We start from the raw sequence: 14,523 nt of genomic DNA on the forward strand, positions 1-14,523 counted from the left end.
GCCATCCCTCCTGGGACCATAGCACGACAGTGCAGCCACCTGAACCTTAATGGAGCTGAGGGAGAGACCCTTCTGAAGTCCTTCTTGCAAGAAATCCAACACCATAGGAATCGTAGGCTTATGTGGATTGGTGCCATGAGTGTCGCACCATGCCTCAAATATTCTCCAGATCCGGATATATGTGAGGGATGTGGAAAACTTGCGAGCTCGGAGGAGAGTATCAATCACGGGTTCCGAATAACCCCTTTTCTTCAATCTAGCCCTCTCAAGGGCCATACCGTAAGACAGAATTGAGCTGGATCCTCGTGAAGAATGGGACCTTGACGTAGAAGGTCCCGGAGAGGAGGCAGGGGAAGAGGCTCCCCTGCCAGTAGTCTTCTCAGGTCCGCGTACCAGGGCTTCTTGGCCAGTCTGGCGCCACTAGAAGAACTAGGCCCCGGTGTCTCTGAATCTTGCGGATGATAGCACCTAGCAGAGGCCACAGAGGAAAGGCGTACAGTAGAGTCCCTGGAGGCCATGGCTGAACCAGGGCATCAATTCCGTGTGAGAACGGGTCGCGCTTGCGGCTGAAGTATCTGGGCACTTGAGCATTGGACTTGTCTGCCAGTAAATCCATGTCCGGAATCCCCCAGTGATCCACAATCATCTGGAAGGCTGTGGGTGACAGCTGCCACTCTCCCGGATCTAGGCTTTCTCTGCTGAGGAAGTCTGCTGTAGTATTGTCCTTCCCGGCAATGTGGACGGCGGAGATGTCCTGAAGATTCGCCTCTGCCCATGTCATCAGTGGGGCGATCTCCAGAGATACCTGTCGGCTTCTGGTTCCGCCCTGTCGGTTGATGTATGCCACCGTGGTGGCGTTGTCGGACATCACTCTGACCGCTCTGTTCTTCAGTCTGTGAGCAAATTGAAGGCATGCCAGTCGGACCGCCCGGGCCTCTAGACGGTTGATGTTCCACGCTGACTCTTCTCTGTTCCACCGTCCTTGTGCGGTGAGTTCTTCACAGTGTGCTCCCCAGCCGCTCAGGCTGGCATCTGTGGTGAGCAAGATCCACGTGGGTGAGGACATCTTCGACCCCCTGCTCATGTGGTCGGACTGCAACCACCACCGCAACTGGGTCCACACTCTGGCTGGCAGAGGAAGGCGCTTGAAATAGTTCCGCAGACGGGGGCTCCAGCGAGAGAGCAGGGAGTGTTGTAGCGGTCTCATATGGGCCCTCGCCCAGGGTACCACTTCCAGGGTGGATGCCATGAGACCAAGAACCTGCAGATAATCCCAGGCTGTGAGCCGACTGGCGCCCATCAAATACTGGATACGCTGCTGAAGTTTCAACTGTCTCTTGGTAGAGAGACTGACTGTGTCTGCCCGGGTGTCGAACTGTACCCCCAGGTATTCCAGGGACTGGGACGGCTGTAGGCAGCTCTTGCTGAGGTTGATCACCCAGCCCAAGCTTTCCAGAAGGGCGATTACCCTGTCGGTCGTCCGAAGGCTCTCCTCTCGAGATTTCGCCCTGATCAGCCAGTCGTCTAGGTAGGGATGGACCAGAATACCTTCCCTCCTGAGCGCCGCTGCTACCACTACGACCACCTTGGTGAATGTCCGTGGAGACGTGGCCAACCCGAAGGGCAGAGCCCGAAACTGGAAGTGGCGTCCCAGAACCTTGAAGCGTAGGTAGCGCTGATGATCCGGATGGATCGGGATATGCAGGTATGCCTCTGACAGGTCTAATGCCGTGAGGAATTCCCCGGGCTGTACTGCTGCCTTGACAGAGCGCAGAGTCTCCATGCAAAACCTTGGGACCCGTAAGTATCGATTTGACTGACTTGAGGTCCAGGACAGGCCGAAAGGTACCCCCTTTCTTGGGTACCATGAAATAAATGGAATAGTGTCCAGAATTCATTTCCCAGGCAGGTACTGGGATGATGGCTTTCAAGGACAGGAGCCTCGCCAAGGTAGCTTCCAATGCTGCCTTCTTGTGTATGGGACATGAAGATTCAACAAACTTGTCCGGAGGGAGATGATGAAAGTCCAGAAAATATCCTTCCCTGATAACGGCGAGGACCCACTGGTCCGACGTGATCTCGACCCATCTGAAGTAGAAGAGGGTCAACCTGCCCCCTATGGCTCCATCCCCCGGATGAATCGGCGAATTCTCATTGTGGGGCGCGGCCAGGCCCCGAGCCCGGACCAGCCCCCCTCTTGCGCTGCCTGGTTCGAAAGGACTGATTCCTGGCCTGAGAACGTGGTGCCTGATATCGACCCCTGTACGGAACAAAGCGCTGTGAACTCCTGCCCCTGGAGGGCCTTGGAAAGGTGCGCTGGCCCCTTCTGGACCGATCTTCCGGCAGTCTAGGCACAGGGGAGGCACCCCAAGTACTGGCTAGTCTATCAAGGTCACTGCCAAACAGCAAGGAGCCCTTAAAGGGCAATCTGGTGAGGCGTGTCTTGGAAGGCGCATCAGCTGACCATTTCCGGATCCATAGCTGCCTCCTGGCGGCTAAGGAGGACGAAATCCCCTTGGCTGTGGTCCTGACCAAATCTGATGCAGCATCCGTGAGGAATGAAAGAGCAGATTCCATGTCAGCCGCCGGAGCGTTGTTTCTGACCTGTGACAAACAAGCACGTGTCACCACTGTGCAGCAGGCCGCAATCCGTAAAGAAAGAGTTGTAACCTCAAAGGTCTGTTTTAGAATGGCGTCCATCCGACAATGAGGTTCCTTGAGGGCCGTCTCCCCTTCAACAGGAATGGTAGTGCGCTTGACCACCGCGCTAATCAAGGCGTCCACCTGAGGGCACGCCAGCAGGTCCTGGAGAGCCGGTGGCAATGGGTACATGCCCCTTAGGGTCCGGCCCCCTTTAAAAGAAGCCGCCGGAGCCGCCCATTCCAAATCGATCAATTGTTGTGCCGCTTGCAAGAATGGAAAGTGGCGGGCTGTAGGACGAAGACCTTCCAGCAGGGGGTTCTGCGCAGAGGGTACCGAAGCGCTGGGACCTGTAATATCCAACTCCACCAGGCATTGAGACACCAGATCGGAGATGTCCTCCTTAGGGAAGAATCGCCTCATGGTTCTATATGGCGCAATCCCCGGGGGAGGTCCCCCTCGTCCGGGAGCTCTGACTCGTCCGGTGAAACCTCCTGGTCTGATTGATCTGGACTATCCAACAGCGGGAGGTCCCGCTCACGATAAGAGTGCGAGGGACCAGGAACAGGAGCCGCAGGAGCCGCCACTGCAGCAGCAGCCGCAGTTGCAGCCACCGCAGGGAGCACAGGAACAGCCGAAGCCACAGGGCCTGGACGGGAAGCCGCTTGCATCTGTACGAAGGCATGGATTCCCTTAAAGAGATCCACCCAGGAAATTGAAGCCGCCTCGAATCGCCGGGGTACAAGATCCCCCGGGAGTCCTGATTGGTCGAGACCGCTCCCTAAATCCGGGGTAGCCCCTGGGGAACTGTCAACAAATCGTGGCTGAGACTGGTCCTGGCCTGAGGGTCGCACGGTCTCCTCACATTGAGTACATAGGGAGTCTGGCTCACCACTGCGCGTGGCCCGAAGCTGGCATGCAGAGCAAAGGCCAAGGACAGTAATGCCGGAAGCGGGCAGCACCGCCGCTGAAGACGCTGCCGTGTTCTGATCCATTGAACAACTGGCGCTCAAGAATAATATGCGGCAGCAAAAGGCGCTTAATACAACAGGCGCTCAATAATAGTATGCAGCAGCAAAAGGCGCTTAATACAACAGGCGCTCAATAATAGTATGCGGCGGCAAAAGGCGCTTAAAACAACATAGGCGGCCAAGAGACCCGCGCAATGGTATGCAATAGGCACTTATCCATATGTAGTTAGCAATATACGCTTAATAGCATTCCATAGGTCTTCAGCAATATGCAATCAGCAATATACGCTCAATGGCATGCAATAGGCTTTCAGTAATATGCAGTCAGCAATATACGCTCAATGGCATGTAATAGGCTTTCAGCAATATGCAATTAGCAATATACGCTCAATGGCCTTCAATAGGCTTTCAGTAATATGCAGTCAGCAATATACGCTCAATGGCATGTAATAGGCGTTCAGCAATATGCAATTAGCAATATACGCTCAATGGCCTTCAATAGGCTCTCAGCAATATGCGGCTAGCGATATACACTCAGTGGCATCCACAGTAACCAAGGAGGAAGAAAGCCGCGCTTATCACAGGCACGGAATACCTGAACAAGGCCCCAAAATGGCGTCCTCCACGGCGTGCCACGCCGCCAATCCTCTGCGCTTCGGAGACCCATAGGAAGAGATGTACACCGTACCAGCTTCGGCGCTTCCCGGTTGGAACGCAGGCGGTCTCCCGCCGCGGGGGGGAGGGACCTCCTCACCGCCGCAATTGAGGATATGCACCCGCTACCTCGTCCACGCCGGGACCGAGGGCCTCGTATGCCGCACCCGAACCTTGCCCGGGGGCTGTGTCACTGCCGCGCTTCAGCAGGACCGAGGACTTCCACCGCCGGGGGAGCACGGCAATCACCCCAGGAGCTCAACTGGGGGAGGAACCCTCGGGTATCTACCGCAGGAGCGCGGGGCTCTGAGTTTGAAGAGAGGAAAAACAACGTAGAATCTAGAATGATAAGAAAAGAGAAAAAAAAATTAAAGTAGTCTTGGAAAGCACGCTCAACTAGCGTGCAGGCACTCCAAACTGCTTTGGAGACGGAAATTACTGAATAGCTACGCTTCCTGTGGGGCTATATACCCCGTGCTGACGTCAGATCCGTCTCCAACTGCTAGCACGCGGATACTATCCCATTTGTACTGAGTCCATCTGGCTACACGCCAGGAAATTAGAAATTAACTCCTACATGCTATGAAGAAAACCTCTCTTACCATCATGCTATCCTAATGTACTATAGCGATCTGATTCACAGAATAGCAGAAAAGCTTTAGTGAATCAGGCTCTAAATCTCCAGAAAATATAAAGGCAATTTTCAGAATGATTTAAGTGCCTATGTATGGAGTTAGCTGGCTAGATCAAAGGGTTTGAAAATTGCCCCGTGAAATGCAGCTACCTTTGGCTGCTCAAAAAGTGTGCATTTTGTGGATAGGGGTTGGGTTGGCTAAGCTGAGTAAACTATGTACGTATATATAATTTTCAAATATATACACCGTTTATTTATTTATTTAAAATCTTTATATTTCACTGCTTCCACCGACATCGTCTAGTGCAAATTAAAAACATTCAAAACAATAAAAATCGCATTTCACATATCATATAAATAAGAACTCAGCCTCTTAACCTTTAGACAACAATAATAAAAACATTTACAATAAAATGATAAACCTTACCTCACCCATTATATCTTTGTTTTTAAAGTTTTAAATAATTTTCCGAATACTTTCTGCTCCTACACCTCTCAACTTTTCTGGTAATTTATTCCATGCTGTGACAGCTGCATAAGAGAAAGCCCTCGACTATGTCTGTTCTAACTTATAATTCTTTATAGGGGGAATCTGTAAAGTCATTTTCCCTGGCTGGAATATACCACCCAATACTTTTTCAAAGGCTGCATGGTTGTTCTCCCATTAGAGGTTTCCCCTGCCAACCCCGAACTGCAGATATAGCATGCCCAAAATACACAGGTACTTTTATACCTACATAAACTAACTAATTTTCAAAGAGAAACTACCCATGTATCCTTTTGAAAATTTGCTAAGGTTACACCACTACAAATATGCCCATGTATCTTGCAGATAGGTGGTTTAGTGAAAATCATTCCCCTATATGATCTGATGCTGAAATTTCATCATTTGAAGAGTATTTTTTTAATTTAAATTTTCATTTATACATTACAAAAATCTCAAGCAACCTAGAGACAGAAACAGAACAAACATTAGAAACATAGAAACATGAATGCAGAAATAGACTGTATGGCATATCCAGTCTGCCCATCCGTCCAATTATTTGAGCATTAAAATTCTCATCAATTCCTTAGAGATGCCCTCCTGTATTTATCCCATGCTTTCTTGAATTCAGATACTGTTTTTGTCGTGACCACTTTTACTGGAGGTTGTTCCACACATCCACTACCCTCTCTATTTCCTAAGCTTACTTCTGAGTCTACCCCCTTTCAAACTCATCGTTCTAGATTCTCCTTTCCTTGAAAAAGGCTCACTGCCTACCTTTGAGATATTTGAATCTCTATATCACTATCCACTATCTTGCCTTTCCTCTAGGGTATACATGTTTAGATCTTTAAGTCTGTCTAGAGGGTGGTTGCTAAAATGGACAGACCACTGTCCATTTTAGCAACCACCCTCTAGACAGACTACATCCTCTTTATATCCTTTTGAAGGTATGGTTTCCAGAATTGTACACAGTATTCCAAGTGAGGTCTCAGCAGGGACCTATACAGAGGCAGTCACCTTCCTTTTTCTGTTGACCATTCCTTTCCCTATGTAGCCAAGCATCTTTCTGGTTTTTATAGGAAAATTGGTTCTTACCTGCTAATTTCCGTTCCTTTAGTACCACGGATCAGTCCAGACAGTGGGTTGAGCCTCCTGTCCAGCAGGTGGAGACAGACCAAAACTGTGAGGATATCCTATATCAGGACAGAGCCTACCCTACACCCCTTCAGTATAAAGTACTTTCAAAGCAGATATAACTTCCCAAAGATCAAGCAAGCAATAAGAAAAAACTAACAAATTGAACAAGTGAACAATTGAAAGGATTCTGTATGAAGAAAAACACTCTTGCATACAATTTATTTTCATCTGGTAGATGCTTCCGGTGCCTTTAGTAATAGTGGACAACAAATCAGATAATTGTAAAACCCTGTAGAAAAAGACAGAACATTCGAGCGGACATATCAGATCTAGTACGGGCGGATGTCTGGACTGATCCGTGGTACTACAGGAACGAAAATTAGCAGGTAAGAACCAATTTTCCTTTCCCTGTACGTACTCTGATCAGTCCAGACCATGGGATGTACCAAAGCTTCCCCAAACAGGACGGGACCGAGACAGTCCCACTCGAAGAACCTGCCGCCAGAAGGAGCCAAAAACTGGAGCCTATTTATCCAGGCGGTAATGACAAGCAAAAGTATGCAGAGATTTCCAAGTAGCTGCCCTACATATTTCCTGTGGAGAGACCGATTGACTCTCCACCCAAGAAGTAGCCTGAGACCATAAGGAATGAGCTTTTAAGCCTTCCGGCACGGGCCGACCCTTACAGATGTTAGCCGACGCAATGGCCTCCTTTAGCCAACACGCGATAGTGGCCTTGGAAGCCTTATTACCTTTATTTGGCCCACTGCACAGAAGAAACAAGTGGTCAGAGATCCGGAACTCATTGGTAACCTAAAGGTAATGCAGCAAGACCCGTTTCACATTGAGGCGCCGCAGATCACCCCCAGCTGTATTTGCTACTTCTAACGAAGAAAAAAACGGAAGTTCCACGGACTGATTGACATGAAAAGAAGACATGACCTTTGGCAAGAAAGAGGATACAGTCTTAAGGGATACCCCTGAATCCGAGAAACGTAGGAAAGACTCTCTGCATGACAACGCTTAGAGCTCCAAGATTCTCCTGGCTGAACAAATGGACACCAAAAAGACAGTTTTGAGAGTCAAATCCTTAAGCCTAGCCCTCCTTAAAGGTTCAAAAGGAGCTTCGCAAATAACCCGGAGAACCAAGTTAAGACTGCACGAGGGACAAAAAACCCAGACCGGAGGATTCAAGTGCTTGGCTCCCTTGAGAAAATGGACGACATCTGGATGAGCCGCCACTGAGTAACAGTCAATAGTACCTAAGAAAGAACCGAGAGTGGAGACTTGCAGTCGCAAGGAACTGAATGACAACCCCTTGGTGAGACCGTTCTGGAGAAAAGACCTGGGAAATCGGAGCCTTACGAGCCAAAATACCTGCGGCGACACATGCATTTTCAAAAACCTTCCATACTCTGACATAAGCAAGAGAGGTAGTCGGCTTCCTGGTCCGCAATAGAGTGGATATAACTTCTTCCCTATATCCCTTCTTTCTCAATCTCCGCCGTTCAAAAGCTAGACAGAAGCGATCCGCCTGATCGAAAAATACGGGACCCTGCCGAAGAAAATGGGAAAGATGATCGAGGCGTAGGGGACCGTCCGTGGCTAGATTCACAAGGTCCACAAACCACGGTCTGCGAGGCCATTCCGGGGCCACTAGAATAACAGGCCCGCGATGAAGCTCGATTTTTCAGAGTACTTTGCCCACTAACGGCGAAGGAGGTAACATGTACAGTAAAATGTTGCGGGGCCAGGGAAGGACCAGGGTGTCCACTCCTTCCGCGCAATGTTCCTGTCTGCGGCTGAAGAACCAAGGAACTTTCGTATTGGTCATGGTGGCCATCAGATCCAAATGAGGAGGACCCCACCTGTGGATGATCAGGTTCATCGCTGCATCTGACAATTCCCACTTGCCTGGGTCTAACCTCTGGCAACTGAAGAAATACGCTTGAATGTTCTCCTTCCCCGCAAGATGGAACGATGCTAAGCACTCTAGGTGACGTTCTGCCCATGCAAAGAGCCTGCTGGCTTCCAGGGCGACTCCTGGCGTCCCGTTGTCGATTGATATAGGCTACAGCAGTGGAATTGTCCGACAGGACCCGCACTGCCTTGTGGAGAAGTAGGGGAAGCAAGGCCTTGAGAGCCAGTCAGACCGCTCGAGCTTCCAGTCGACTGATGTACCAGCGAGATTGGGTCGGAGACCAATACCCCATAGCAGACTGGGTCTGGCATACAGCTCCCCAGCCGGAGAGGCTGGTGTCCGTTGTTACCATTATCCACTGCGGTGTCAGAAGGGACATCCCCTTCTGAAGATGGGCAGGTGATAGCCACCACTGCAGTTCTGCGACGGTAGACTCGGAGAGCAGGGGCGTCTGAAACTGTCCCAATACCGGTTTCCAGCGGAATAGCAAGGCTTTCTGTAACAGAAGCATATGCGCAAAAGCCCAGGGGACCAGATCGATAGTGGAGGCTATGGACCCCAGAACCTGGAGATAATCCCAGGCCGTTGGCAGGGCACAAGAGAGAAAATTGCGCACTTGGCCCCTGAGTTTGAGCGATCGGTCCTCCGGAAGAAACACCCTGCCTACTCGAGTGTCGAATCGCGCCCCCAGGAATTCCAATGTCTGGGAGGGTTGAAGCTTGCTCTTGGGAAAGTTGATGACACACCCCAGAGAGGTCAGACACGACAGGACCTTGCTGACTGCCAGCTGGCAAAGAGACTTTGATTTGGCCTGGATGAGCCAATCGACCAGGTAAGGATGGACTAGGACTCAGTCTTGACACAGGGTGGCTGCCACTATCACCATTACTTTGGTGAAAGTGCGCGGCACCGTGGCAAGACCGAAGGGGAGTGCTCGAAACTGAAAATGTTTGCCCAGTATCTCGAACCGAAGATACCGCTGGTGATTGCAGCGAATCGGGAAGTGCAGGTAGGCCTCCGTCAGATCGAGCGAGGCCAAGAATTCTCCGGATCGAACTGCCGCTATCACCGCCCTCAAGGTTTCCATCCGAAAATGGGGAACCTTGAGAGCCCGGTTGATGTGCTTGAGATCCAAAATTGGATGAAAGGAGCCCTCCTTTTTGGGCACGATGAAGTAGACGGAATATTGGCCAGACCTCTGTTCTTCCACTGGGACTGGGACTATGGCCCCCAGTTCCAGCAGCCGACGCAGGGTTTGTTCGACCGCAGGCCTCTTTCGACTTCCGCAAGGGGAGATCAGGTGAAGATCCGGTAGGTCTCGAGCAAATTCTAATGCTTAGCCTTTTTCTATCATCTCTAGGACCCACTGATCCGTCGTTATGGTGGCCCATTCCCCAAGAAACTGGGACAGTCTTCCACCTAAGTCTCGAACGGAGGAATGAGCCGGCCCCATCTCATTGAGAGGAGGACTTGGTGACAGAGTGTTGCTGGCTACTATCCCTGAAGGGCCAACATCCCCAAAAGGAATGAAGGCAGGATTGAGATCAGGAAGCATTACCCCTTGGGAACGAGCTCCTTGCCCTGGTGGAAAAACGGTGTTGCCCCCTAAATCTAGTGTGAGAGGGTAAGAAGGACAGACTGTTTCGGGTGGTCCTCCGGCAACTTATGAACCTTATTTTCTGCCAGGGATTTGATAAGTTGCTCTAGGTCCTCACCAAAAAGCAACTGGCCCTTGAAGGGAAGGGTTCCCAGCTATGCTTTGAAAGAAGCATCCGCAGACCAATTTCTCAGCCAGAGGAGGCGCCTGGCCGAGACCACGAAGACCATTGCCTTGGCTTGCACTCGCAGAAGATCATACAGGGCGTCCGCCCCATACGCAATCGTTCCCTCCAAGCGATCTGCCTGCTCCGCCTCTGCAGATGTGAGGTCTTGGGTGCTGAGTAACTGTTGAACCCATCTGAGGCTTGCCCGCTGCATGAGACTGCCGCAGATTGTCGCCTGAACTCCCAAGGACTGGACCTCAAATATGCGTTTGAGATAAAATTCCAACATGTAGTCCTGGACATCCTTTAGAGCCGTAGCCCCAACCACTGGGATGGTGGTGTGTTTGGTAACCGCCGTGACAGAGGAATCTACCTTGGGCTTCTTAAGTAGATTCAAGCAGTCCTCAGGAAGGGGGTAGGGCTTGTCCATAGCCCTCTCCACTCGGAGTCCCGCCTCAGGGGCCTCCCATTTCCTAAGGAGCATCAGCTTATGCACAGGGTGAAAAAGAAAAGTACATGGAAAGGAAAGAGCGGTTCTAGTTCCTCCTTTTGAAATAAGCGTAACACCCGAGGATCGTTCCCCTCGAGGGGGGGGGGGTTAGGAAGCAGTGGGTCAACATCCGGATCTGGAATTGGGACAGGCGGTGGCTGTGGAGGATCCAGAGGCGGCGGGACCCCCGGGCCCACCCTAATCGAGCCCTGGCCCTCCGGCACCTTCGAGGTTGCAGAGGAGAAATTCGTGGTTTTTTTGGTGGGGGTTCCAGGGATGGATCTTCCTCCTGCTGTAAGCTGGCTAAATAGGACTTGTGCATAAGAAGCACAAACTCCACGGAGAAACAAGACTTAAGATTTCCCGGGGGGGGGGGGGGGAGAGGGGTAGGAGGGGGTACGGAAAGGTCAAGCACCCCCCTCTGGGGCATGAGGGGGGCTCAAATCTGGAAGAGAAACTAAAAAAAATCAGACTCACCTTCCTCCTGCACATCCGATTCTGCATTTGAGCCTGCTTCCAAGATGTCCGCCGTTCCCGCGGTTTTCCGGGCCGGGAACGGCCTTGGCCACGTGGCAGGGAACTCGCCCCTGGTTGCTGCAGGTGAGGGGACCGATAAGGGTCCCTCCCCACCCGGTAGGCACCCTGAAAGAGGCCTTCCTGGGAAAACCGTGTGGCAGACTCTCCACATGCTTTACAGGCGCTGGAACGGGGCATCAGCACTGAAGGAAAAAAATCATCAAAAAAGTAAAAACAGCTGAGCTGTGCAGGGCTGAAGTTGGTGGGAGGCAGCGACTGATCTCTGCATGCTGCCGGAGCTGTCCACAGTTCTTAAAAAGTAACAAATACAAGTAACAAATACAGCCCTGCTTGTACCCTTTTTTTTTTTTTTTTAAACTGCTCAGCTAAGCCAGGGGAAAAACACTCCCTGAGAGGGTACTGTTTTACAGTGGACAGCTAGATAATGGGGGAGGGACTGGACCACCGGTATCACCCCAGATGGTCACCGGGAAAAAGGGGCCTAGGATGGGCAAGGCCCCCCCCCCCCCCAGGCTCCCAGCAGAGTGGAGAGACCGAACTGTCTCTGTGAGGAAAAAAGGGAGAAAACTTTCAAAGTCCTCTTTTTATTTTTTAAAACAAGAATTTAATACTTGCTTGATCCAAACCAAAAGTAAAGAAATTCCCCTCAGGAAAACTAAGGGAAGAAGAAGAAGGAGAACCGTAGGTTCAGCTGCCTGCACCTGCTGGAGACAGACGATTATGGAAGGGGTGTAGGGTAGGCTCTGTCCTGATATAGAATACCCTCACAGTTTTGGTCTGTCTCCACCTGCTGGACAGGAGGCTCAACCCACGGTCTGGACTGATCCGGGTACGTACACAGGGAATGTCACTTTATCCACCTGTTTGTCCACTTTTTGATCATCAAATACAATTATCCCCAGATCCTGCTCTTCCTCTGTGCTTAGAAGAATTTCACCTCCAATACTTTACATTTCTCTTGGGTTTTTGCATCCTAACTGCATTATATATTTTAGTATTATATCTTAGCTGCCAGACCTTAGACCATTCCTCGAGTTTCTCTAGATCCCTCCTCATGTTTTCCACTTCTTCCTGGCTGTCCACCCTATTATAGATTTTGATATCAATGGCAAAAAGCAAACCTTTCCCGACAGCACCTCTATTACGTCACTCATAAAAGTGTTAAAAATACCTGATCCCATTAATCGATCCACTTAAAAAAAAAAAAAAAGAAATTCACAGAGTTAAGGGATACAGGTAAACGTTAAAGGAAACAGATTACCTAGGCATAAAGCCTACTCACTTACAATGGAGAAAATATTATGTAGCCTAAATCAAAAACATCAGGCCTAGATAATTTTAAAGAGTCCAAATCCCTATTTCTGGACACAAAAGTCTTTTTTGCATTAAGATAAAATAATAACTGGGACTGTTCAAAAAATATATATCTCATATTTTCAGTCATTTCATACATTATAAGGTAATCTCACAAAAATATCCATACATAAAGCCTGAAGAGAGAGTAATTTAATGATTCAAAAGTAACTTCAAAACAACTACCTCACTGCCTTATTGAATTCAATGCCAACACTATTCAGGCATTGTTTAATCTGTCTCTAAATTCTTCAGGCACCAACACAAAAGTGACAATATTGAAAAAGAAGAATCAACTCCAGTGAATATAATGGTATATCAATAAATAACTCACCATGAGAATATAGAAGACTTCAATTAAAGAAATACGATGACCATCATATAAAAGGATGCTGTTGGCACTCACGTCAAGATTATATCTGGTCAAAAGGTAGACCATGTCTCTTCTGCTATAATCAATGGTCATCTATTGTGTCATTTTTATCAGTTTTTCTTATTTGCACATAAAATTTTACTTATCTCATGGTAGAATTCTCGATATATAATTCATCAATTCAATACTCCTGCTGCCCGACACTGATTCAATGTTTCAGTAGATCTGCATCAGGGGCATGAAAATCAAACAAATAAAAAAAGAGTTTCCATTCATCTAAAGAAAGAGAGCAGCAGTGTCAAGCTAAAACATTTTTAAAGAACAGTATCACATATGACCCTAAGCAAAACCACATCTAAATATATATTGTTATAATGATCAAGAATATTACAGTCTATTAAATCTTACACTTCCGTTGATAATGGCTAAGCTTGACAATATCCTTGATTGTGTGTAGCCAGACAGAACGGGTCCTGTTGCTGATTTTAAATCCCAGAGGGGAGAGCTCAAAAACCACGAACCCAAAGTGATAATGATGTCACTGTGCCAATCAATTTCCTCATTAAATCAATGGGCTGCAACAGTGTTCAAATAAAAAATGAATTTTTGTTCTTGATAATTTGAAATAGATGCAATATCTCCTCATGACTTAGGCATACGAATTATCTTTAGGACAGTCCACTGTAGATCAGAAAATAAGTGATGTTGCACTACACAGTATTTTACCCAAGATTGCACTCATGGTTTTGGTATTTATCTGACTCAGATGTTCACGCATCTTAACCTTAAGACTTAATAGACTGTAATATCCTTGACATGGTTTCGCTTAGGTTCCTATGTAAAACATTGTGGTTCAGTTCTTTAAAAATTTTTTAGCTCGACACTGCTGCTCTCTTTTTTAGATGAATAGAGACAGTTTTTTTTAATTTGTTTGATTTTCATGTCCCTGATGCAGATCTACTGAAACATTGAAGCAGTGGCAGGCAGCAGGAGTATCAAACTGAAGAATTATATACCAAGAATTCTACCATAAGTAACATTTTATGTGCAAATAAGAAACACTGATAAACATAAGGATTCAATTGACCAATGATAATAGCAGAAGAGACATGGTTTACCTTTTCACCAGATACACACTACAGTTTCCTTTCCAATGGAAAAGGTTCGAAGTTTGTGCATCATTAAAATCTTTCAGTTATCTAAAGGTCTGTATCGTATCTCCCCTGTACTTCCTCTCCTCATAAGTCTTCAGATACAGATCCCACACTATTTTGATCGCCCTTCTTCAGACCACTTCCATCCTGTCTCTATCCTTTTTGAGATACAGGTTCCAGAACTGAACACTATATTCCAGGTGAGGCCTTATCCATGACCTGTACAAGGACATTATCAACTCCTTTTTCTTACTGATTATTCATTTCTCTATGCAGCTCAGTATTCTTTTGGCTTTAGCTATCGCCTTGTCACAATGTTTCACTATCTTCAGATCACCAGACACTATTACTCCAAGAGCCCTCTTCCAGTCTGTGCATATTGCCTTTCAAACCCTCCAACATCACATAC

General features: G+C 48.4%; 1 protein-coding gene across 3 annotated transcripts in view; it reads right to left on the minus strand.

The window, feature by feature from the left end:
• Positions 1-14,523, minus strand: part of ARFGEF1 (ADP ribosylation factor guanine nucleotide exchange factor 1) — a 626,657-nt gene that overhangs the window by 277,517 nt on the left and 334,617 nt on the right. The gene's annotated exons all lie outside the window — the stretch shown is intronic.

Source organism: Rhinatrema bivittatum, chromosome 2 (genome assembly GCF_901001135.1).
Source record: "Rhinatrema bivittatum chromosome 2, aRhiBiv1.1, whole genome shotgun sequence".
Classification (NCBI taxonomy): Eukaryota; Metazoa; Chordata; class Amphibia; order Gymnophiona; family Rhinatrematidae; genus Rhinatrema; species Rhinatrema bivittatum.